Source organism: Nomascus leucogenys, chromosome 3, assembly GCF_006542625.1.
Source record: "Nomascus leucogenys isolate Asia chromosome 3, Asia_NLE_v1, whole genome shotgun sequence".
In the NCBI taxonomy this organism is placed as follows: Eukaryota; Metazoa; Chordata; class Mammalia; order Primates; family Hylobatidae; genus Nomascus; species Nomascus leucogenys.
This window is the reverse complement of record NC_044383.1, coordinates 99158296-99185778: the sequence shown is the minus strand read 5'-3', so window position 1 is coordinate 99185778 and position 27483 is coordinate 99158296.

The window sequence follows — 27483 nt, the reverse complement described above, 5'->3', positions numbered from 1 at the left end:
AATCATCTCTAAAAGTAATTCTTCCTTTATTTTATTATTGCTTTGGATTGTAAAATATTTTGTGTAAGCATAAGAGAGTGAGCATATGCACACACAGTGTGTGCATGCAGTGTACACATACACACGAATATATGCATGCAAAATCAAATTTTTGTAATAACTTTCAAATGAAGAGATAATCAGATGTGTGTAGCATCTAATTCTTTCAGAAGCCAATCTTAATTTTCAGATAAAATTTGAAAATATATAATAATTAAAAGTACAAAAGTAAAGGGATCTGGATAAAAGAAGAAGAGTTATTGATACATGTAGAAGGGTCCCTCAAGTCTTCAACTCTGTGTCTAAACTCATGTGGAATGAAACTCACTAAGACTGGGGAGGTGGGGGGGACACCAGGAAACAGACTGAATAATTCCCTAGGTTCACAGAGCTGAAAACATTTTGCATTCCAATCAGTCAGAAGGGATGAATCTCATAATATACTCATAGAGTGTTGAGTAGAGTCTAAGGAGGGTTTACTCTAGTCATGGGCTAAAAGAACAAAAGACTAAAAACTGCTTTGGATTAACTTCAACAAAGCTTACAAGAAAACTTTGAAAGGATCACCTTGATCCCAAATAGCTCAAGTTAATGCTAAGCAAAACTCAATACTCTTTAAAGGCATACAACAAAATCCAGTAATCTACAACATAAAATGTGTTAGATAGAACATACAATCAAAAATTTTTAGGCATATAAAGAAGCTAGAAAATATGACAGGTAGAATATAATAATATCAATAAACAAACAGAACTAACAATGAAGGAGATCATTAGAAGAGACTATAAAACAAAAATTGAAAATACTATAAATATGCTCAGGATTATAAAGAAAAATTTACACATGATAAAGAGGGAAACAGTTTTTTTTTAAAAAAATGGAACTACTAACAATGAAAAATATATATTGGAAATAAAAATACACTGGAGAAGATCAACAGATTAAAGAAGAAAAAATTAAAAGATACAGAAGAATAGTTAATCAATGCATATCAATAGAAACTAAGCGAAATGTAGTTTAGAGCAAAAACACATTGAAAAAAATACAGATTATCAGCAACTTGTGAAGCAATATTAAGCTAACAAATGTGCAATTGGAACCCCAAAAGCATAGAGAATGATTAGTAGGTGGAGAAGATGTGAGGAGACAGTTTAAAAAGATTGAAAAAATAATGGCTGAAATGTATTCAGAAGTGATAATGAATATAAATCTTCAGATCCTTAGGATCTCAAAAGACTCCAAGAAAAATGAACATACAAGTATACCACAGTGCATTAAAATTGCATTCTAAAAATGATGGCAAATAGAAAATCTTAAAAGCTGCCAGAGAAAAACATATGATACAGGGAAAGCCAAAGAAGTAATGATAACATCAGAAATGATATCAAATCCACACAACTTTGTCAGAAACTATGCAGAAACTTTGTCAGAAACGTCTAGAAGATAAGAAATGCTGCCTTCAAATTAATAGGATAAAATAATCTGTTAACCTTCAATTCTATACCTAATGAAAATATTTTTTTTCATAAATGAGGCAAAATGAAGACTTTTCAGACCAAAATCAAAAAGAAAAAAGGTGAGCAACTTTATTGCCATCAGACCCCCTACAGAAAGAAGGAAAATGATGCCAGATGGGAATCTGAATCTTCCCAAAAGAGTGAGCAGTGCCAGATGGCTGGCTGTTTAAGGCAAAAATAATAACAGCATATTGAGAGGTTTATATCATATGTAGACTTAATATGTATGGCTATATTAGCATCAAGTCAGGGAGTGTAAATATGGAAGTTATATAAATGCTATTTGAAGTGATATGTTAAAGTGGTAATGATAAGTTAAAGATGCATAGTTGCAAAACCTATAGAGACAACTAAAATATAAAACAAAGCGATATCTGTTAAAAAGCCTATAGTGGAGACAAAATATCATAAAACAATGATTAATCCCTAAGAAAGCAGGAAAAGAGTAAAAATGACTAAAAAATGAATAAATGTAAGATAGTACATTTAAAATTAAACATATCAATAATCACATTAAATTTAAATGGCCTAAGCATTCCAATTAAAATAGAGAAATTGTTGGACTGAATAAATGAGATTCAACTGTATGTTGTCTACATGAATCCCAAATTAAGAGTACAGATATAAATAAGTTAATACTTTAAAAATGCACAAATATATACAATGCAAAATATCACTTGGACAAATTCTTGAGGAGATGGCTACCCTGCTCTCCATGATGTGCTTATTTCCAATTGCATTACTGTATCAAAACATCTCATGTACCCCATAAATATATTCACCTACTATGTACCCACAAAATTATTTTACAGCTTCAGAATAAAGAATATTACCAGTGTAAAGGGAATCATCTCACAATGATAAGTGAGTTGATTCACCAAGACATAAAAACCCTAAATATGCCTGCGCCTAATAGTATAATTTTAAAATACATGAAACAAAAACTGAAAGAACTAAAAGAGAAATATGCAAAATCGCAATTTTTTTTGAGATGGAGCCTGGCTCTGTCGCCCAGGCTGGAGTGTAGTAGTGCAATTGCGGCTCACTGCAACCTCTGTCTCCCAGGTTCAAGCGATTCTCCTGCCTCAGCCTCCTGAGTAGCTGGGATTACAAGCCCATGCCACCACGCCGGGCTAATTTTTGTATTTTTAGTAGAGACGGGTTTCACCATGTTGGCCAGGCTGGTCTCAAACTCCTGACCTCAGTTAATCCACCCACCTCGGCCTCTCAAAGTGCTGGGATTACAGGCATGAGGCAGTGTGCCTGGTCCAAAATCACAATTATAGTTGAAGATTTCAGCTTGCTCTCAGCAACAGATAAAAGTGATAGAAAAACTAGACAAAAAAATTCAATAAAAATGCGGAATACTTTAACAATACTCTTAACTAATTTTATCTAATCAGCATACAGAACACTCTACCCAACAACAAAAAAATACACATGCTTTCTAATTACACAGAATATTCACCAAGATATACTATATTTTGGCTTATAAAGCAAATCTGAATAAATTTAACCCTATTAAAATCATATATATGATATTATCTGGCCATAATCAAATTCAATTAGAAATTAATAAGAAAAAATATATTTGTATCAATTTTAAAATGCACAAATCATAAATTGAAATGGCTATCACAATACAAATTAGAAAATATTTGGAATGACATGAAAATAAAAATATCAAATGTGTTTCTCACACAAAGAACAGTAGTTAGAGGGAAATTAATAGTATCATAGCTTACATTAGAAAATAAACATATCAAATAAATGTTGTAAGCTTATACATAAGAAACTGAAAAAAGTAGAGAAAATTATTCACAAAATAAGTGGAAGAAGATAAATAATAAAGAAAAGGATACAAGTTAATAAAATAGAAAGCAGAAAAGCAATAGAAAAAAGTTGCTGAAGGCAAAAGTTGGTTCTTGGAAAATATCAATAAAATTTATAAATATCTAGACAGACTGATTAAGAAAAAAGAACACAAATTAGCAGTATCAGGGAAGAATAGAAAAGCTCACAAATAATAAAGAAATGTTATGGACATCTTTATGCCTCAAAACTTGAAAACTTAGGTAAAGTGGACAAAGACCTTAAGAAACATAAATTAGAAGTTCACTGAGGAAGAAAAAGTAATGTGAAAAAGCTGTATGTATAAGGAAATTGAACTCTTATTTAAAAGCCTTCCTACAAAGAAAATTCCAAGTTGGAGGTAATAAGACGATGAGAGCTTTTCAATAGTCAGACCACTGGAACTTATATGCAACAAAAAGGGGGAGAGGAGCAACATGAATTATGGCCCTTATTTCACATTATACACAAATATTAACTTTAATGTATCATATGTCTAAAATTTCTAGAACAAAAAGAGCAGAGTGTCTTTCTGTCATAAGGTTATATATTTCTTAAATAGGCTACAAAAACATAAATCTTAAAAGAAATATAATTGTCAAATTAGATTTCATAAATTTTGTTTAAATGCTCTTCAAAATACTCCATTAAGAAAATGACAAGGCATCCTATGGATTGGAAGAAAATAATTGCGCATTATGTATCTGACAAAGAACTTGTATTCAGAACACAAAGGATTCTTAAATCTCAATATTAGGAAACTAATGAACTTGTTAAAAATGGGCATAAATTTGAACAAATACTTCAGAAAATAAGATATGTAAGTGGCATATAAGTATATAACAGTGTTCAATATTATTTGTTATTAAAAAATGCAAATTAAAATTGCAATGAGATACTACCATATATACAATAGAAAAATTAAATGTAATGACATTGCTAATTGTTGGCAAGCGTATTAGGGTTCTTCAGAGAAACAAAACCAAAAGGAAAATATATAGATACATAGAAAAAGATTTATTATGAGGGATTGGCTCATGAGATTGTGGAGGGTAAGAAGTCTCATAATATGTCATCTGCAAACTACAGACTAGAAAGCTGGTGACGTAGTTTCAGTCCAAGCCTGAAGGCCTGAGAACCAGGAAAGCCAATGGTGCAAGTGCAGGTGTGAGTCCAAAGGCCCAAGAGCTAGGAGCACTGATGACCAAGGGCAGGAAACAATGGATGTTCCAGCTCAAGAAGAGACAGCCAATTCATCCTTCCTCTGCCTTTTTGTTCTATCCAGGCCCTTAAAGGTTGGATGGTGCCAACCCATATTGATAAGGATAATCTTTATTCAGTCTATCAATTCAAATGCTAATATCTCTCAGGAACGCCCTCACAGACACACCTAGAAATAAATTCTTACCAGCTATGTGGGCATCCCTTAGCCCAGTCGACACATAAAATTAATCATGATAGCAAAGATAAGGAACAACTCAAACACACTGGTGTTAGTATGAGTGCAAAATGGTACAGACCTTTTGGAAAATACTTTGGCAGGTATTTTTTTAATATGCAGAGATAAATATACATTTATCATTAAGATCCAGTCATTCCACTTCTAGATATTCTCAAGAAAAAGTGAAACATACTATCATAGAAAATTGTTTGTGAATGTTCATAACAGCTGTAATCACAGTAGCCCCAAACTGGAACTAGACAAAATGTCCACTTACTTGTGAATGAATAAACAAACTCAAACAATAGAATACTACTGAGCAATAAAAAAGAATGAACTACTAAAACATACAACATTGGTGTATTTCAAAAGCAATTTGGTGACTGAAAAAAATCAGACACAAAATACTACATGCTGTATGATTTCATTTTATGAAACTCAAGAAGCCAAAACTATAATGATGGAAAGTAGATAAGAGGCCAAGGGTGAGGTAAGCAGAAGATAGCCAGAAACACTTTTTAGATGATGGAAATTTGCCAGTGATTTAGGTGGTAGTTATTTGGCTACATAAATTTACCAACATCTACTTGCATACTTTAAATGATGAATTTTGCTATCTATACATTATATTTTATCAGTGTTTAAAAAAAATGCTATTGTTCATTACATCTATTTTTATAATAATTACAATGTATCTTCAAAGAAAAGCAGCCTTTAGATATATTTAGCTTTTTCATCCAGAATAAAGTGACAATAGTTCTTCTCTGAAATTTCACTAAATTTTACAGTCCCATGCAGTACAATACTATTATAAAATTTTGGTTTATGCATCTTCTTACTTGATAAGTCAGGTTGTCATCTTCACTTGATAAGTCAAACATAACTGCCCAAAAGCAGAAATATTTCACATTGGAACAAGAAAAACTCAGAAAGTGTGAAGATTTTTTTTAGTAACACATTTTTTTCTAATTTGAGATTGTCTCTGGAGGCAATAGTATAGTCTGAGGCAGTTACGAAAACACAAATATAGATTGCATGGTAAAAGCTATAGACCAAAATGAACCAAAGATGCTCAAAACCTCCCGAGAGGGATTATATCACTAGGGCACATGCGTCTAGCTGATAGGGTGGAAAGCTCCCGTTTCAGACCTTTATAATAAATTATTTTACAACAGGGTTATGTTATCAGTAGGTCATTTGGAGTAAGCTCTTTGAAGAACATAAAGGACTTGCTTTATAAATCAGAAATCCAATTCAGTAGCTGTTTCTTCAATGAAAATTGCATGGAAGAGGAATTTTACGTGTTCATAAATGGGAAAGCAAGTAAAGAAGTGTAGAAAAAGAAAATTCAGTTAAACCTACATTTCAAAGGTCAAACATTTGGTAGATTCCATCCTCCAGGATTTCTTACCAGAAAGAATATAGAGAAAAGAAGCCATTAAATAACAGAGTTTTTCAAAAGTCTCTATATTAAAGCTTTGTACTTCACTCTTTAGGATTTTCGCATGAAAAAAAATGGAGAAATGGGCCGCATGTCAGCTTTTGAAAAAACACAATCTCTGCTGGATTTCCAGTTCTGCTACTTCTTATTTATAACATTTGAAAATATATTATGAATTTCATTCAATTTCCTTGTCTATAAGACTGGAGAAAAAATTTCTACTTTTCAGTGCTGCTGAGATGAACATAGATAGGATATGGTGGCATCTAAGATGACTAGATATTACGTGCTTCTTATTTAATCTTGATACTTGTTGAGCCATATCTTCGCCCATCACAGATTAAAGCAGCGAACAAGAGACAAAGTATAGATAGAAAAAGGAAAAGATCAAATAAGATCTTTATAATGACATCATAAAAGAAATGATAATCAATCAAAGACAAAAAGTAGAATTAAGCTGTCTTACTTCACACATGTCCAAAACTGCTTTATATCATGTATCCAAAATCATAGCAAAATAGAATGTATTGAAAAAGATACATGTTTTTTTATTCTCTGCTTGGTCAGATATACAGTTTGTATCAGAATGTGGCAAAAACTGATTGAGACTGACACTCATGTTCCCACTTAAATTATCACTGAACAGTCAGGAAAATCAAAAGCAACTCAACAATCAGCAACACCACTGTGAAAAAAAAGAAAGAAAAGGAACTTCATACACCAGAGGTTAACTATAATTCAACCACTTACATCATGAATTGAGAAGGATCTTTTGAAGGACACAACATATGCGTCAACATCTGAACGAGAACAAAGAAATTGTAAATACACAGCAAGCAAGTGCAGAGGAAAAATAAGGAGGAAGAGAAGAGGGAGAAGAGAAAAAGAAAGAAAATTATCTGGAACGAGATGCTATTTCAGTTCTTTCAACTTTTCAAAAAAACAGATAATTCATATTCTTATAATCTGTTCTACAGAATAGAAAGGTATAAGCATCTCCTTTTAAACCTATTCTATCTCTATCCCAGACACCTTCCTGACAAAAATTTTGCCTTTACAACATTTACAGTTCACTTTGGAATACAATTTGGTGGTGTCTTACAAGGCTAAACATTGCCTTAGCATACATTCTGCCAATTATGCTCCTAGGTATCTATCCAACTGGTTTGAAACTAATGACCACACAAAATAATGCATGCAAAAGATCATAGCATCTTTATTTATAATCACTAAAAATTGAAAAGAGGCAAGATGTTCTTCAATTGATGAAAGAATAAACAAACAGTGCTACATCCATACTATTCAATAACAAAAAGGAATGAGCTATCAAGCCACAAAAAAAGATGATAAATGTTAAGTGTACATTGCTTAGTGAAATTCTGAAAAGGAAATACACTGTGTGATTCATTTACCTGACATCTCAGAAAATATAAAACTTTAGAGACACAAAGCAGATCAGTGTTTAGAGTTTAGGGAGTAGAGAGGATTGGATAAGTAAAACATGGATTTTTTGAGAGCTGAGAAACTACTTGGTTTGAAAATGTCAGGGTGGATACTTAACATTCTGCATTTATGACACCCAGAGTACTTTACTGAACAAAAAATAAACCTACATTTATTCAAATTTTTAAAATTTATTTCAGAGATCGGGAAGTTCCAGGTTGGAATATAAACTCAGAAAGAATCTAACTATTACAAATGTATAAAATATCCTCACTAAAGGATGCTGTCCTAAGTAATTTTGGAAATGAGTAGTCTGTAAGACTAAAGACAAAAGCAACTGTCCATAAGCTCTGTTCTCTAGTTGATAAAGTTATTTCCCATAGGAGTACAGGTTAAAAGTTCTGATTATGCTACACACATATGAATTGAGATGCAGCTATACACATATGAATTCCATATGCTGGAATCAAACAAGTAAATTAATGGAAGTCAAGTTTATCACTGTTGAAGTGGGAGGTTACAGAAAAGTAAGAGGACAAAGTTAAAATGATCTATGCAATAATGATTACAGTTGGAGATATGAGCATGAACTCATGTTTAGCTTAATATAACTATAGAAGGTTATATATAGAAAATGTTTATAGATATGTATATATAATTGGATCACTATATACATATTTCCTTGCTTTGTCAGTTGAGAGGGCTGAAAAGCAACAACACCCCAATAGCAACGAATACACACAGCACTTAGATGTTGGTTTCTGATACAATTCTTCAGTAAAAAGAACTAGATTCCTCAGAGAAATGTCTTACTCTACAACTGAGGGAAGAAATATACAAGATGAGCCTGTAGCATCTTATAGTGCCAGAAAGTAAGCAAATGCTAAAACAAACAAATAAATACAATGATGAGTGTATGTCAAAGAAACTTGAGACAACTGAAAAAGCTCCCACGAATAAAATTGTAATAATTTGAGCAAGAAAAATATATATAGTATTGAATTATAATACAATATATAAAATATATAGCCACGAATTCATACTGATATGAACAAACAACAAACAAATACATAAATCAATGGTATAGAATGAACAAATTACCCATGCAAAATAATTCCAAATAATTTACGTAAGTACTCTTCTTTCCAGGAAGTGAAGCAAAAATTCCGTAATATGGGCTGCTTACAATGACTTCCTTCCAAAAAGGGGAGTATACAAACAGAGAAAAATTACTAGCTTTACACTGAAGAGACCTAACAAACTCTTCCCTCCACCAGATGATTAAAGTTAACATCAACAGCAATAAGTCATGTTGCTAGCCTAGCAATGTACTCTTAACACGGAGCGATAGGAAAGTAAATTTAATTCTGTGGTATTCCTCCCCCAAACCCATAAAACAGTCAAATCACAAAAAGCAAACAAAAAAATCAAATAAACACAGCGAATAGACATTCTGCAAAATACCTGACCAGTACTCTTCAAAAGTATCAAGGCCAACAAAAGCAAGAAATAACTGAGAAACTGCCATGGCCAAGAGAAGCCAGAGGAGACAAGATGACGAAATGTCATTTGGTATGTGAATGGGATCTTAGAACAGAAATATTAAAAGGACATTAGGTTAAAAATAAGGAGATATAAATTAAGTATGGATTTTAGTTAATCATAATGTGTTTATATCAGTTTACTAGCTGATATAATGTACCATAATGTAAGATGTTAACAATAGGGGAAACAGTGTTGGGTGTATGAGAAATCTCTGTATAATTTTTGTTAACTTCTCCATCTAAAACTAGAATTTAAAACTATTCTAAAATAAAAAAGCTTATTGAAAATTAGAGAAGTACTTAGTTTATGAATACAGATGTAGAAATCTTAAATATTTGCGTTTTTAATAAAACAGTGCTTTGAAAGACTATTTCACCTAAACAAGACAGTTTTATTCTGGTCATCAGAACAGAGGCACAGTGCAGCACATTAATTATTCCCAGGAGCCTGGCCTTTCTCTTTCCCAGCTCTGCTACCTTGGTCAAGTTTTTAATTAGTAAATCATCTCAGAGTCTGTAAAACTGACACAATAACAACTTTCAGGATTAATGAGATAATGTGAGTAAGCTTCTTAGTACTATTCTGGTACATATTTAACACTAAATCTATGGTAGCTTTGTACTATTATTTTATTATTATTTATTATTGTTAAAAATATCACTTTGGGAGGCTGAGGTGGGCGGATCATGAGGTCAGGAGATCAAGACCAACCTGGCTAACACGGTGACACCCCGTCTCTATTAAAAATACAAAAAATTAGCCGGGCATGGTGGTGGGCGCCTGTAGTCCCAGCTACTCAGGAGGCTGAGGCAGGAGGATGGCATGAACCAGGGAGGTGGAGCTTACAGTGAGCTGAGATCGCATCACTGTACTCCAACCTGGGCAACAGAGCGAGACTCTGTCTCAAAAAAAAAAAGAAAAAAAGAATATCGTTCATTTAAAATGTGTTAAAATTGTGTTAAAATCACAAAAGGCTAAACACAAGACAAAGGATCTTCCCCCAGAATGAGTCATTCAATAAACGTTATATTACTATACATAGCACAGTTATATCTGATATCAAAACTTAGTTTATTAACATCTGACCTATTGCACATTATACTAGACACAAAATATGCAACAATGAAATGAGAATTTTTTTAACCAACCTAAAATCTGATCATTTATACACTTATAGGTATCACTGAGAAAGAATTACCCCTTATTTAAAAAAAAAATCCTTTCAATGATTTTCTAAAAGTCTTTGGCTAATTTCAACATACTTAGTAAGAGCTAATTATGTTTCTGTTATTATCTCACAGATAACATCTTTGAGAGTTTTAGGAAGAATGGCCTACTTTACATTAAAACTATGCAAGACAGGGCAAGGAATACAGATTAAAAGGAAAATTATAATCATTTTCATATCACAACTAAAACTCCGAAAGCGCTTACATTCTTGCAAACTTTGTTCTAAGAGATTTACATATATTAACTTAATTTGTTTAAGATTGGACTTACATGGTCTTAGAAGTACCTGTACAGATCATGTTGCCAAGCTCTCTCATTTTATAGATAAGAAATATTCATCCGAGCTAAGCTAAGTTCTTCAGATCACACAGCTCCTTAGCAAAGTTAAGGCTAGGTGAGCTTCCTTATCTGATCTCTACCCATTACATCTCACTTTCACTAATATTAAAAGAATATTAAGTGTCAATTTGATTGGATTGAAGGACGCAAAGTATTGTTTCAGGGTCTATATGGGTGTTTCTGGGTGTTGCCAGAAGAGACTGACATTTGAGTCAGTTGACTGGGAGAGGAAGATTCACCCTCAGGAAGACCCACTAACAATGTGGGTGGGCACAATCCAATTGGCCTCCATCTTTCTCCCGTGCTGGATGTTTCTTGCCCTGAATGTCAGACTCCAAGTTCTTTGGCTTTTGGACTCTTGGACTTACACCAGTGGTTTGCCAGGGGCTCTTGGGGCCTTTGGTCACAGACTGAAGGCTGCACTGTTGGCTTCCCTACTTTTGAGGTTTGGGACTGAGCTACTACTGGCTTCCTTGCTCCTCAACTTGCAGAAGGCTGATCACGGGAATTCACCTTGTGATAGTGTGAGTCAATTCTCCATATATATGTCATATATATCAATAGCATACTAATAGACATATATGCTATTAGTTCTGTCCCGCTAGAGAACCCTGACTAATACATCTGTCAACTCACTCTCATAAAACTTATCTATAAAATTTTATGTTTACTGTTTTTCCCCACAAAAGCAACTAAAACATAGCCCAATGGATATAGGACCTGTGTTATATTATTCACTATCATGTCCTCAGCAGCCACATTCTTCTGAATAAGTAGTTTGTGAATACATATTTGTTGGCCGAATGAATTCTTTCTCAGTTTTCACCTCTGTCCTTGTGATGGTTTCATACATCCCAAGAAGACTGTCTGTGGTTTACACTTCAGAATGGCACTCAGATATAGTTGGAGAATCAAGTCTCTTTGATGGTTAAGAATTGATCAATGCCAGACCAGTCTTCATGAAGCCCAATCTTCCTAGTCCTATAATGAATCACATTAGAAATTACAGGCCTAAAAACTATTCCTTTCCCACTAATAAAATAAAGAATAAATTCTGCAGTTGAACTATGGAACGTCTCCAATGAGGGGCCTGAGGAAAAAGGAATAGAAAGTAGCATCATCAGTCAAATCTGAGCAAGGGTTTTATTCATACTAAGTTGATCATCAAGGAAGGGCACCAGTTCTCCACATCATTAGATGCAGCCAGAGTCTATCCCAATTCTCTAATTCTTCTTGTCCTCAATGTTTCCCTTTGTGCAGCAATAACAGTGATTTTTAGAACCTCATTATTCATATGCATTGAAGGTGCTTCCTTAAATCACTATAATACAGTTAGGGAAAAAATAAAAATTTGAAATTGACCCCCCTACACACACACACACATACTGCTGCTGTTTAGAAGACAACTAAAATCTAAATAAATTCAAAGAGATTTAAAATGTCTCACTTCTCGGAAATAGTTGAGTAGAGTTAGAACACAGGCTAGTAAAATGACTTAAAAACTCTACTTACGAATAGCATACACACAACTTCTGGAAAACTACATTCACACAAAGAACTAAGCTTGCTTATTTTGCAATGCTATGCATTTGCTCCTTTACAATTTCTCATAAAAAGTATCCAATTACTTTATTTTTCTTTATCAAGTGAAAATTTTTGACTCTCTATGATGAAATGTGTAATATATGACATAGAGATCCCTACAGAAGGTTTTAGGAGACATACTCTCCCAAGAAAATGAAGGGAGGGGTTCTGGTCTTTAGTCCATCATTTTTGATGCTGAGATCATCTTTGTCCAAGTCCATGTTGTGCATTCTAAGGCATGGTGGTCTGTTGCTCACAGCCTCCAATCCCTGCTGTATATCTTAGCAAAGAAAAACCACCATGGCTCCCAAGACTTGAGTTTAAGCTCCTCCTCTCAGTGTTGAAGCACACCTTTTCCTCTCTCGAATAATCCAACTCCTCTTCTCTAAAAGCTGGGAAAATAGACATGTCCTTATATTTTTCTGGAAGACTTAAAGCCTTCGGTTTCAGGAAGGAATGTTCCTGCCTTGTCCTTTTGCTAAGAGAAGTGAAAATGACTTCTCATTAGTGAAGATGAAACTACAGGGGGAGAAATTATGTCATTTGGCCACATTCAAGTGATTCAAATTCTAAATAGAGATTAAGGATGTTTTATAAAATCATAAAGAAAAAAATATTTTAAAATGTTCCCAACTATAGTATTTGATTAAACTAGTTTACTGAGATCCTTATGAGTTCTAGGTATCAGTAGAGTGGGTGATAAATCATTGAGAAGTTACCAGTAGAGTGAATATAATGTCACATACCTACATACATACATACACACATATATGTGTGGATATATATGTGTATGTGTATATATGTGTGTGAGTGTATATACATATATATAAAAAATACATTAAAATCCCGCATTTTTTTTCAAAATAGTAATGTTAAGCTGTTAAATATCTTGCAAGCTGACTTTTTAAGTTGCACATTCGAATTAACTCTTTCTTTTAACATGTAGTAGATATAAGTGTTGTCCACCAACTTTTCCAGTACTCCTTTGCCTTCCACAAGAGAATTGTACTTCTCAAACACATTTAGATACAGATGGTCAGTTTGACTTTTTCTGGCAAATGAAATATGAGTTGATGTAACGAGTCTTTCCTTTGCATGACAGCATTTTCAAGCCAGCATATTATCTGTCTCCCCACTTGGCTGGCCAGCAAGTTCCAGATTTTGTGGCTTTAGGATGGTTCAGACTTTCTCAGCCAAATCACTAAGCTGTCCCATGGAGATCAGTTACCCACAGAGTCTCCTAGACATGTGACTTTGCTTAAACAAGAGAAAAATTAGAATTCTCTTAAGCCACCGTGTCTTTTCAAAAATTTTTGTTTTCCTTCGGTTTGACTTTGTGGTGTTGTTTTGTTTTCTGGTTAACCCAACCTAATGTAGCTGAATCTCACTACGATAATACGAATAACATACTAAACTCTGGTATTATGGAGATCTCTGTCCTCCAGGAGATAGAAAATAGTAAACTGGAGATAGTTTTCTCTAACCTGAGAAAACTGATTAGTCTCTAAGGCAGCAAAGGGACAACAATCAAAGCATTACGCTCAGAGTACCCAGGAGTGGTCAGTTTCAGGAAACACTAAGCAAACTCACATAGAGTTAAAAAGAATGCTGATTTATGTATTTGTAGTGATATCAAGAAGACTGGCCAATTCAGCCCAAATCTACTGGTAAGACTTGTCCCTTCATTTAAGAGCAAGCTCAATTATAATGAAAACTCTGGTAATGAGAATAAAGTCAGAGTATAGAGATTTGGTTGCATGATCTTAGTGGCTGTAGAAATTTACTTCCTTTGGTAGGAAGAGGAGTCTGCTTATTCAAGATCCCTGGCCATTGAATTTCACCCTCATAGTGAAGTAAAATACTGTGACAGTCTTACCCTAGAGGATCCCTTTTCCTGACTTCTATGTAAACATATTCTTTGCTCAGATGTTACTATCACTGATACAGCTACAGATTCCTCTTATTGTCAAAATAGGCTTAGATCTTCTTTCCTTTTATCAACTTGAAACTATGAAGACATTTAAAGTGATTTCTGCAGATAATTCGTATTATCCACTATGTTATTCTCTCTATTCCAGCTCTTACAGATTGAGTTGTGCTAGACAATTTTCTCATTCAATAAATATTGGTCACACCCTATGTATCAGGCATGGTTTTAGGTGATGGGGATACAGTGATGAACAAATTGAACACCCTACTCATGGGACTTACATTCTAATGAAGGAGACAGATAATAAACAAACATGTAATGTAAAATCAGTAGTGTAAAGGATTAATTACTAAAGTATAAAACACTTTAGTAATTAATCCTTCACCATCATAAATATTTTATTTGCAATGAACACTGGACTTTCTATAATCCTTTAAATAAAAATAAAAGATACATGTATAAAGTTTATGAATAGTATCCCATTTAAGGAAAACAATAAGTGCTAGTTGCACTATAAAGCTTGATCCACTAGCCAATATTTATTTAGAATGCCATATATCTATATATATAACACACATATATAAAATCATACAAAAAGTATGTGAGCCAAGAAACACTCTATAAATGGAGTAAATAATTAGCACATTGCATGAATTTAAATTCAAAACACTTACAGAAGCGCTTTCACAGCTCCAAAGCTGTTTCTGTGGATGAAACACCTAAAGAAAATGCTCCAGAGTATAGTCATATTGCTTCTAATTCCTGTTTCACTGTGCTATAGATAGATTCAGAAGGAGTTTACAAATAGCTAATCTGCAGTGCCTTGCTGATTTCTCTAGGAAACGAGATTCATTTTAATCAAGCATTACTTTAGGACAGGGAGTGTCTGGATGACAAAAAAAAAACCACTAAAATATCTGCTACTAAATCATAGGTTAGTAAGTAGTCCTATATCAGATGGCAAAACTGTATCTTAAGCCATCAAGGAACAAAAAAGATGGGCCTCAGTGCATCCTAAGGAACCTCTTAAATCACTGCCAAATTGATTTTCCTCTTCTCTAAATATCCTTCAAGGTGTAACTTCCGATATCTCTGAAGCAAACAAGACTATTGAACAATTGACAAGCTGTTGCACATGAACTATAAAACAGGAAAAGGAGAGAAAATGTCTTGGTTTTTCCAAAAAGGGAGAAACAGAAAATATTAGGCTATTCCAGGCCTAAATCTGGGTATATTCTTAAATCTCAGCACCAAATCAATGTCTTCCCATAGCAAAGGAAGCTGGTATTCTTTCACTTGTTTTGTTCACATATTTTTTTTTTCTTTCTTAAATGACAGCACAAAAAGTTAGCATAAGCCAACTTAGGGGCTATTATGTCTAGAGAGAAAAAGATAATCTTATCAAGAAGTTAGAAGAAGAGCCACCAGAGAAAACATGGCACCCAGACTGACATCCAAATTGGGAAATTGAGTAAATGATGCAAAATTCAGGTTGAAATTCAGCTATAAATAAAGAAATTCACTATTCCGGGGGTTGGTAAATGTTTTCTGTAAAGTAAATATTCTAGACTTTGTGGGCCATAAGGTCTTCATTACAACTAATCAATTTTGATTATTATGTGAAAGCAGACACATAGACAATACCTAAATTAGTAAGTGTAGCTCCAAGAAAACTTTTTTATAGGCACTAAATTTTAATTTTGAATCATTTTCATCTATAATATTTTTCCTTTTTTCAAACATTAAAAAATGTAAAAACCATTCTTTGTTCCCAAGCTATACAAACACATGCTACATACTAGATTTGGTCCATAGGCCAGAATTTGCCAACTTTTATAATGTCCTAAAAACTTAACCAGGTAAAAGGCAATATCAAATTTTCTTTTTACTTTATGGTGCCCAGAATGTTTTATTTCTTATTGAGTCATGTACATGATAAGTGAAGAGATATATTTTTAAATGAATGTGTGACTAGGAAAAGAAAGTGATGTTTCTTTTTTTAGTCAAGTCTGAGTGGCATGTACAGTCAAATATTTCATTGTCTCATGATACAAGATCCACACAGGACGAGCAGGGAGTATAAGTAGTAAATTAACTCCTTCAGAACCAAAACTGAGAGTCTGGGGCACAGAGGTAAAATCATCAATTTGGCAGTGCCAAAGTATGCGTGAGACAGAAAGAAATGGCCATGCAATTGTAGAAACATTTTGATTATATTTAATATTTAACCACATCTTCAAAATATGGAAAGAATCTTCAAGTCTTCACCAACAGTCAATTTATACATTTTCACACGTTTATTCATTTTGGATTTCCTGATTTTTTATCTCTAAACAACTGTTTCTTCCAGAAACCACAGTACTAGAGAAAAAGAACTTTGCTTACAGGGGTGAATCCTGTCCAGTCCTTCGTAATCTGGGGACCTGAATCCTGGGGCTTCAGGCTGCTTTCTATGCTCAGAACTCATCCTGTGATGGGAAATGAAATGGTAAAGACCCTTGTTGGAAATCTTGATGGCCCTTTTATCTAGGAAGATATTGGCTAAGATTAGCAAAATGAATTTATACATGGGGGAAGTATTTTTGGAGGCTTCACTGTGCTGCAGAGTAAGCAACACCAAAACCAACAAATCAGAAACCTCATCTTCAAGAAATGCTAGCTATCTTGCTGGAAGGCTCAGAATTGACTGAAAAATAATTTATTTGCATCAGTCATTCTTCTTGTATAATCTTCATGTAATCTTCATAACTGTAGTTATGGTAGGCAAAACTATAGTTGAATTCAGTGGTTTTCAAAACTTTTGTTTCTTTTTAAAGCAGCAGTAAGATTAAGACACTAACAGAAAGTCTCAAGATATAAATCAGATTTATTTAAGAATCTAACAGAAAATCTCAATATATAAATCAGTTGAAGACTCTTGAAGAAGAGTCATCAAATTGACTCTGGATGAATCCATTGTTCGGAGTTCCCTCATCTAACTCAGTGACTGCTGAGGCTCTTTGCAATACAAGTCGATGACTGCTGATTTTTATTAACTTACTATTTTACCTTTGTCTTGGTTTTCCTCAGCCATATATAGAAATGGCAATGTATTAAAATTTATCTCAGAATATAATTCTGCACAAATTTATTATAAAGTTATAAAAAATTACAAATAAAATCTGTTCAAGTCTCTACTCTTTCCAATAACAAATAAGAGTCTTTCTATGTTTTTCGCTGTGGATTACTGTTTTGCCTATTTTCTTTTTTGTGCCCTTGAGAACTTTGTTATAAAAATGAAATTTAACTTAATTTCAAACATTTGATTTTAGAAGTAATCCACATAGTGTATTCTTCTTGCACAATATTCACAAATATTCCTGTAGAAGACAGAAGCATAAGGAGAGGTAGTAGGGAAGACAGGGAGAGAGAGAGTTAGTTCTAACAGGAAGCATCTTAGTGATTCAATTGCAAAGATTTCTAGAGAAACCAGGGATAGAGAAGCAACCCCCAACTGCGAACAGTCATGGGAAATGGAAAGATAGGAGGACATGCATAATTTAGCCTGGCTGACAAATTAGCATTTATCCAGTCTATGAATACACTGCTTTGGCCTGACCACAATTAAAGTGTCAGCTTAGCTTTTAATTCAAGGGGCATTATAAAGATCAGAAGAAAAAAATAACAGTTTCTAAAGTCTTTTATTCAGAGTACTGAAAACATCTTGAATTAAATTGAAAGAACAGCTCATTTACTTTCAACTACTCTTGCCACTTGTTTCCATAGACCAAGAGAAACGCAACATGAAAACTGCCTGGGATATTTTTTGGGACTCCAAGAATTATTAGTACCTGCTGATGATGATCATTAAGTGGTCTAAATTTTTGAAACATTAATTAGGGCTTCAATTGTAGTTTAGCCTGATCAATGTTAAATATAATTGAACTTAGTTTTTTTTAATAAAAAACTTTGAATTTAAGAAATACTGCCTTAAATATAATAATTTAAGAGCTCTTAATATAAACAACCTTTTTAAAACTAGAAAGCTGGTTCAGCAGAGATTTAAAAATGCAAGAGGGTACATCTGGAGACGAAGTTATATGTTAATTTGCTCCCTGATCTCAAGTTGCTTTCTCAAGAATGCAAGGATTTAATTTATTGTAGATTATTTGGACTTCTTTCCAGGTTTTGTTTTCTCAACCTGGGAGGTCATTCCTGGAGGGGATGAACAATAGCAGTCAGTTTCAAGAATCGTTATTATTTCAAATAGGAAACTTCTGCGGTTGTATTTTTATCCCAAATATGAGTGTAAATATGTGTGTGTGTGTGTATGTATTTTTCTCCTAAATCATGTAATAGGATCTCCTGAGGACAGATTTGAAGTTAGCAAAAAGGAAGTTTTATTTAGTTACTGAAATTTCTTAAAATCCAGTTTCCATTTTTCCAAGTTTTCAATACATTAAAAGCCTGTTATATATGTGTATGCATATATGTATGTGTGTATAGATATATATGTATATGCTTATTTTTTATTTTAGCATTAACTGTATGCCATTTGTGTACCTTTCTAAACTCAATTCTATGTGAAGGTCACTAAGAGTATATCAGCTCTTCATGTAGCCGATGGCATGATAAAATGTACCAGATAATGAGCTAAAAATGTATTTGGCTGTTACTGTAAAGAGTCAGAATATACTTGCAGAAGGGTCACTAAATAGAATTAATTCTAATAAAATAAGAATCTTACAGTGCTAAAAACCGCCAAATGAAAACTGAGTATCAAGTCAATCACCAAAGTATTCTTACAGTGTTTCTCCATCACGATATTTATCCAATGTGTCAGCAGACACTGATAGTTCACAGCATACATGTCAAAAGAAGAGGCGTTTTCTCCAGTAAAAAATAATCATCATCATCATCTAGATGATTGTTATATGCTTTAGAAGAAAAAATACACACATTTCATCATAAGAATCAAATGAACAAGTATGTTAATAACAAAAGAGCAGTATTTAAAGGGGAGATGAAAAAAAGACTACACCCTGGATCATGGGTTTTCTTTCTTTCAACAGCTTAATTTAATTTCAGTGAGAAAATGGTGATTTGGGCCTCCTTCCAAGACATTCCTTATTTATTCCTCCCTGATGTCCAAGAATCCTACAATCCTAAACAAAAGAGTTGGCAGGAGGGTTTGATATGTTGGTGATAAGGGAAACCATTTTAATTTTAATTTCTCACTTTTAACACCTTCCCCTCCAAAAAAAAATAATGAAGTAAGTATAGATAAAATGCTACGTCATGGCGTTATGCTTGGCATAATTAGTGAGCAAAAGAAAAGACATCATCTCTGTTATGAGAAGCTTGTATTCTAGGGTTAGCAGAGGCTGTGAAAAAAACAGAGCCTCTCTGCCCTGGGGAGCCATGTAGGCCTTGGAGAAGATGAGACTTAGGGCCATTAACTTCAGCTGTAAGCAGTCTTATTTTGAGTTCCCTGGAGATCACCCTAAGCGCAATGGTACCTCCTGTGGTCCTCATGAGCTGTTGAATGGTGTTAAGGAAGTTCTCTACCAGACATCCGCTTCTGAAGCCAGCAAGGGTTAGTGGGACACTGATAAAAGAGTTTTTCAAAGATGCCCCTTATCAGGCTGAGGAAGTTCAATCTTTTCCTAGCTTTTTGAGAGTTTTTATTTTAATCATGAATGAACATTAAATTTTGTCAAATATTTTCTTTACATCTATGCAGATGACCATACAGGTTTTCTTACTTAGTTAACATGGGGAGCTACATGCATTGATTTTCAGACTGAGTTTTCATTTCCTGGATAAAATTCAATTATGATGTATTTTTTAACATGTTGTTGAACCGTATTACTAAAATTTACTTAAAAATATTTGCTTCTATGTTCATGAGGGATATTGGTCAGTAGCTTTTTTTTTCTTGTGATATCTTCATCTGGTTTTGGTGTTACGGAAAGGTAGTCCTTTAAAAAATGAGTTGGAAAGTATTCATTACTCTTCCATTTTCTGGAAGAGTTAAAGTACAATTGAAAATATTTGGTAGAATTCAGCAGTGAAGACATTTGTGCCTGAAATTTTCTTTCTGAGAAGATTTTAAAATTCAATTAGAGATACCCAGGTTATTTTTTTCTTGAGTGAGCTTTGCTGAGTTTGGTAGTTTGTATCTTTAAGGCATGTAAACTTTTTATCTTGTTATATTAGCATAAATTTGTTCATATATAAATCTTTTTCTTATCTTTTCAATGTTTGTTGAATCTAATATCACTGCTTTTTTCTGATATTGGTCATTTATGTCTATTCTTTAATTTTCTTAATGAGTTTGGCTAGAAGTTTATTAATTTAGTTGACTTTCTTAAGGATCAAAATTGCAATTGTACTGACTTTCTTCATTGGTTTTTTTATCTGTTTTTATCTTTATTACTATATGTAATCACAGGCATATACCTCATTTTATTGAGCTTCACTTTATTGAACTTTGCAGATTTTTTTTTTTTTTACAATTAAAGATTTGTGGCAATACTTTGTGTTTCATAAGGTACCACTTTTCCAACAGCATATGCTCACTTCATGTCTCTCTGTCACATTTTGGTGATTCTCACAATATTTCAAACATTGTCACTACCATTATATCTGTCATGGTAATCTGTGATCAGTAATCCCTGATGTTACCATTGTCATTGTTTTGGGGCACCTCAAACTGTGCCCATATAAGACATCAAGCTTAATCAATAAATGTGTGTATTCTGACACACTGGCTCCACTGACTGGCCATTCCTTGTCTCTCTCCCTCTCCTTGGGGCCCTCTATTCCTCAAGACACAATATTGAAATTAGGCCAACTAATAACCTTACAGTGGCCTGTAAGTGTTCAAGTGAATAGAAGAATTTCATATATGTCATTTTAAATCCAAAGCCAGAAGTGATTAAGCTTACTAAGGAAAACATGTTGAAAGCCAAGATAGGCTAAAACCTATACCTCTTGTGCCAAACAATTAGCCAAGTTATAAATGCAAAGGAAAAGTTCTCAAAGGATATTAAAAATCTACTCCAGTCAACACATGAATAATAAGAAAGCAAAGCAGCCTTATTGCTGACATGGAGAAATTTTTAGTGACCTGAATAGAAAATCAAACAGCCACAACATTCCCTGAAGCCAAAGCCTAATCCAGAGCAAGACCCTAACTGTCTTCAATTCTATGAAGGCTGAGACAGGTAAAAAAGCTGTAGAAGAAAAGTCTGATGCTAGCAGAGGTTGGTTTGTGAAGTTTAAGGAAAAACAGCCATATCTATAACATTAAAATATAATGTGAAGCAGCAAGTGCTAATGTAGAAGCTGCTGCAAGTTATCTAGAACATCTAGCTAAGATCACTGATAAAGGTGGCTACACTAAACAATAGATTTTCAACCTAAATAAAACATCCTTATATTGGAAGATCACATCTAGGACTTTTACATCTTAAGAGGTGAAATCAATGTCTGGCTTCAAAGCTACAAAGGACAGGCTGATTCTCTTGTTAGGGGTAATGTAGCTGATGACTTGACATTAAAGCCAACGCTCATTTATAATTAGGAAAATCCTAGGGTCCTTAATAATTATGTTGAATCTACTCTGCCTGTGGTCTATAAACGAGACAAAAAAAAAGTCTGGATGATAGTATATGCGTTTACAGAATGGTTTACTGAATATTGTAAGGCCATTGTTGAGAACTACTGCTCAGAGAAAAAGATTTCTTTCAAAATATTACGTCTCATTGACAAAGCGCCTGGTTACCCAAGAGCTCTGATGGAGCTGTACAAGGAAATTAATGTTGTTTTTATGCCTGCTTACAGAACATTCATTAAGCAACTCATAGATCAAGGTGTAATTTTAACTTTCAAGCCTTATTCTTCAAGAAATAAATTTCAGACCAAGTATAGTGGGCTCACACTTGTAATCCCAGCACTTTAGGAGGCTGAGGCAGGAAGACCTCTTGAGCTCAGGAGTTCAAGATCAGTCTGGGCAATATAGGGAGATCCCACCTCTACAAAAAATAAAATCAAGTTAGCTGGGTGATATGGTTTGGATGCTTGTTCCCTTCCAATTTTTTTTTTTTTTTTTAAGATGGAGTATCACTCTGTCACTAGGCTGGAGTGCAGTAGCGCAATCTCAGCTGACTGCAACATCCGCCTCCCGGGTTCAAGTGATTCTCCTGCCTAAGCCTCCTGAGTAGCTGGGATTACAGGTGTGTGCCACCACTTCCAGCTAATTTTTTGAATTTTTTTTTTTTTTTTAGTAGAGACAGGGTTTCACCATGTTGGCCAGGATGGTCTCGATCTCTTGACCTCTTGATTCATCTGCCTTGGCCTCCCAAAGTGTTGGGATTACAGGCATGAGCTACCATGCCTGGCCCTTTCAAATCTTATGTAGGCCTAATAGGCCCCACCTCCAACATTGGAGATTACATTTCCACATAAGATTTGAAGGGAACAAACATCCAAAGATATTGGAGGTATTGGATCATGGGGGCAGAGATCTCACACAAATGCCTTGTTGCCATCCACTTAGTGATGAGTGTGTTCTCACTCTGAGTTGATCCAAGATCTGGTTGTTTAAAAGTGTGCAAGACCTCCCTCTTCTCTCTCTTGATCCCTCTCTTGTCATGTAACATGCCTGCTCCCACTTCACCTTCTGTCATGGAATTAAAGCTCCTTGAGGTCTCACCAGAAGCAGATGCCAGCACCATGCTTCCTGTATAATCTGCAGAAGTGTGAGCCAAAATAAACTTCTTTTCTTTATAGATTACCCAACCTCAGGTGTTTCTTTATAGCGATCCAAGAACAAACTAACATACCATGTATGGTGGCATGTGGCTGTAGTCCTAGCACAGGGGAGGCTGAGGCAGGAGGATTGCTTGAGCCCAGGAGGTTGAGGCTTAATGCACTCTAGCCTGGGCAACAAAATGAGATCTTGTCAAAAAAAAAAAAAAAAAAAAAAAAAAAAGAAAGAAAGAAAGAAAAGAAACTCAGAAGGCTATAGCTGCCATAGATAGTGATTCTTCTGAAAGATGTGGGCAAAGTAAACTAAAAACCTGGTAGAGAGTCACAATCCTAGATATCATTAAGAACATTCATAATACATGGGAGGAGGTCAAGATACCAACATTAACAGGAGTTTGGAAAAAGTTTATTTCAACCCTTATAGATGACTTTGAAGAGTTCAAAACTTTAGTGGAGGAAGTAACTGCAGGCCTGGTGGAAACAGCAAGAGAATTAGAAGAGGAATCTGAAGATGCAACTGGAGTGTTTCAATCTCATGATCAAACTTGAACACATGAAGAGTTGATTCTTATAGATGAGAAAGAATGGTTTCTTGAGATGGAATCTGATCCTGAAAAACATGCTCTGAACCTTGTTGAAATGACAATTAATTATTTAGAACATTTCATAAACTTATTTGATAAATCAGCATCAGGGTTAGAGAGTATTAACTCCAATTTTGAAAAAAGTTCTATTGTGGGTCAAATGTTATCAAATAGCATTGCATGGTACAAAAATTTTTTTATGACAGGAAAAGTTGATTGATGCAGCAAATTTCATTGGTCTTTTATTTTAAAAAGTTGCCACAGCCACTTTAACCTTCAGTAACCACTACCCTAATTAGTCAGTAGCTATTAACATCAAGGCAAGAATGTCCACCATCAAAAAGACTGGGATTGCCTGAAGTCTCAGATGATTGGTAGCATTTTTTAGAAAAAAAAGTATTTTTAACTAAGGTATGCACATTTGTTTAGATATGATGTTTTCTATACTTTTAATAGACTACACTATTGTGTAAATGTAGTGCTTATGTGCACTGGGAAACCAAAAAATTCATGTGACTTGCTTTATGGCAATATTCACTTTATTGCAGTGGTCTGGAATGAAATCTGCAATATCTTCAAGGTATCTCTGTATATTTTATTTTTATCTTTATTATATTTATTAATTACTATTACATATTTATAATTATTACTTATTATTCTTCTGCTTTTGTTGGATATAATTTACTCTTCTCTTTTCAGTTTAGGTTAAAGCTAAGATCATTGGTTTGAGATCTTTCACCTTTTCCAAGTGTTTAATGCTATGAAGTTTTCTAAGCACTGCTTAAGTTATATCGTACAAATGTTGATATACAGTGTTTTCACTTTTGTTTAATTCAAAATAACTTTTCATTTCCTTTGTGTGTGTGTGTGTGTGTGTGTGTGTGTGTGTGTTTGGTCCCTGTGTTACTTAGAAGTAGGTTATTAAGTTTTCAAATATTTATGGATTTTCTAGAAATCACTTTGTTGTTGATTACTAATTTAATTCAATTTTTTCAGAAAACATACTTGAATTATTTTAAATTTATTGATACCTGTATGTTATGGCCCATAAAATTATGTCTTCAAAAATTACTGTTTTCACTTGAAAAGATATTATTCTGCTGTTTTATGGTGGTGTGTCCTATAAATGTCATGTTGTTAACCTTGTTCAAATCTCCTATATTCTTATTGATTTTCTGTCTACTTGTTCTATCAATTATTGAGAGAGGAGTGTCGAAGTATCTGACTATAACTGTGAATTTATCTATTCTTATCTTTTATTTCTATCAGGTTTTGCTTCATAAATTTTAAAGCTCTATTATTATGTGTATACACATTTAGATTTGTAATGATTTTTTATGAATTAATGACTTTGTCATAAAAGACCCTCTTTATCCCATAAAACATTCCTTGTTCTAAAAGTCTACATTTTCTTACATGAATATAGACATTCCATCTTTCTGTTGATTAATGTAAGCATGAAATATTTTTCACAAACTTTCACATTTAGCATATTTGTATCTTTTATTTAAAATAAAGGAAGCAAAAAACTATGCCTTCTATAACAAAGTATACCTTCAAGTAATTTCATTCTACTTCACATATTGTGTAAGGTCTTTTATAACAGAATTCTTCCACTTCCTCTCCTCCTGCTTTTGTTCCTTTTTTTTCATATACTTTACTTCTACATGCATTATTAACTCTATTTAGTAGTGAAGATATCTGGGCTTGGCATTTTCTTTGTGAGAAGATTTTTAACTACAAATCCAATTAGTATTAAGAAAATGAAAAGGAAAGGCACAGATGAAAATATTGACAAAATATAAACCTAGCAAATGATTTGTATCTGGACTACATGGAAAACTCAAAACTCAATAATTAGTAGACGAAGAGTCCAATAAAAATGTGTTCAATATTTGAACAGATACTTCAGCAAAGTTATGTGAATATCAAATAAGAATATAAAAAGATTCTGAATATCATTAATCATTAAAATAGTGTAAATTAAAACCACAATGGTAAAACACTATATACCTATTAGAATTGATAAAATTAGAAAGAATTACCCTACCAAATATTAACTAGGAGGTGGAGGAACTTGAACTTTCATATACTGCAGGTGGAAATGTTAAATAGTACAGCCTTTGAAAAACAATTGGCAGCTTAAGCATATACCTATAATGTGATCTAGCCATTTGCCCAAGACAAATAAAAGCATATATTTACACAAAGATATGCAAATGAATGTTTATAACAATTTTATATGTGGTAGGCAAAAACCTAGAAATAATCTATATGTACATTAGCAGATGAATGTATAAAGAAAATATACTCCTGCTATAGAATACTACTCAGCCATAAAAGTACTAAATTATTAATAGATTAAACAAGAAGAATGAATCTCTAATTATGCAGAGTGAGGGAAAACTGTATGATTTTATTTTAGACAATGAAACCTAATCTGTAGAAACAGAAAGTAAATTAGCGGCTGCCTGAAGACATGGAGGAAAGAGAGGTGGGTTATAAAGATGTATAAATAGGATTTACAGTTATTGATATGTTCATTTTCTTAATAGTAGTGATAGTTTTATTGGTGTTTTATCAAGTTGTATACTTCATAGATACGTGGTTTACTGTACTTTAGTTTTATCTCAATGAAGCTGGAAATAAAGTATTTTAAATTTTTTAAAGACACTATTGAATTTGAAATCTATTTGTGTTTTGAAAAATTTCAACATTACCTTTATCAATAAAAAATGGAGAGTTTTATATTCTTTAAGTGTAATCCCAATTGTAAAATGTTTAATGCTTTAATAAATGATTTTACATTATTTATCAACTCCTGGCCTGAACTGTATGGCTTATCAATCATGGTCTTTTACAATTTTAAGAAAGCAAAATGAAAGTCCTGACTAGGAATTCTATGTAGTCGCTTCAAATATAGCATCCATTATTTAAAAAGAGAAAGCTGTGATCATGAATGAAAACTGATGGAAAGCTTTAATTTAAAAAATTGTATATAAATTTAGTGTGAAATACCTTCCTAATTATTTGTATGTTAATTTGTTAAAATTATTTAATATAAATAAACCACGGACTTTTTTTTTTTTTTTTACCAAGCCCCAGATAAGTACCTCTAGATTACCTCCAGCTTACTGTACAAAAATTGTCATTGCACTCTGATATGGTTTGGCTATGTCCCACCCAAATCTCACCTTGAATTGTAGCTCCCATAATCCCCACATCATGGGAGAGACCCATGGGAGCTAATTGAATCATGGGGGCGGGTTTTCCTCATGCTATTCTTATGATAGTGAATACAGCTCATGAGATCTGATGGTTTTATAAAGGGCAGTTCCCCTGCACACACTCTCTTGCCTGCCGCCATGTAAGACGTGCCTTTGCTCCTCTTTTGCCTTCTGTCATGATTGTGAGGCCTCCCCAGCCATGTGGAACTGTGAGTCCATTAAACCTCTTTTTTTATAAATTACCCAGTCTTGGGTATTTCTTCATAGCAGTATAAAAATGGACTAATACATGCTCATATGAAATGAGTTAATTATTTTTGGAAAGGTTATTCTTAATGAACTAACATTGATTTAATAGTTGCAAATGCTAACTTTAAAAAAATAAAATACTGAAATTAGAGGTGTATTGAGTGATACATTTCCATTCCCATTATTAATTTAAAATATCCACAGAAAATGTAACTTAGATTTTGAACTCTGTACTGCATACTTAATTATCAAGAGTCTTAAAATTGGCGTAAAATAAAGTGGAACAAAGAAAGGTAAAAGAAGGAAAGC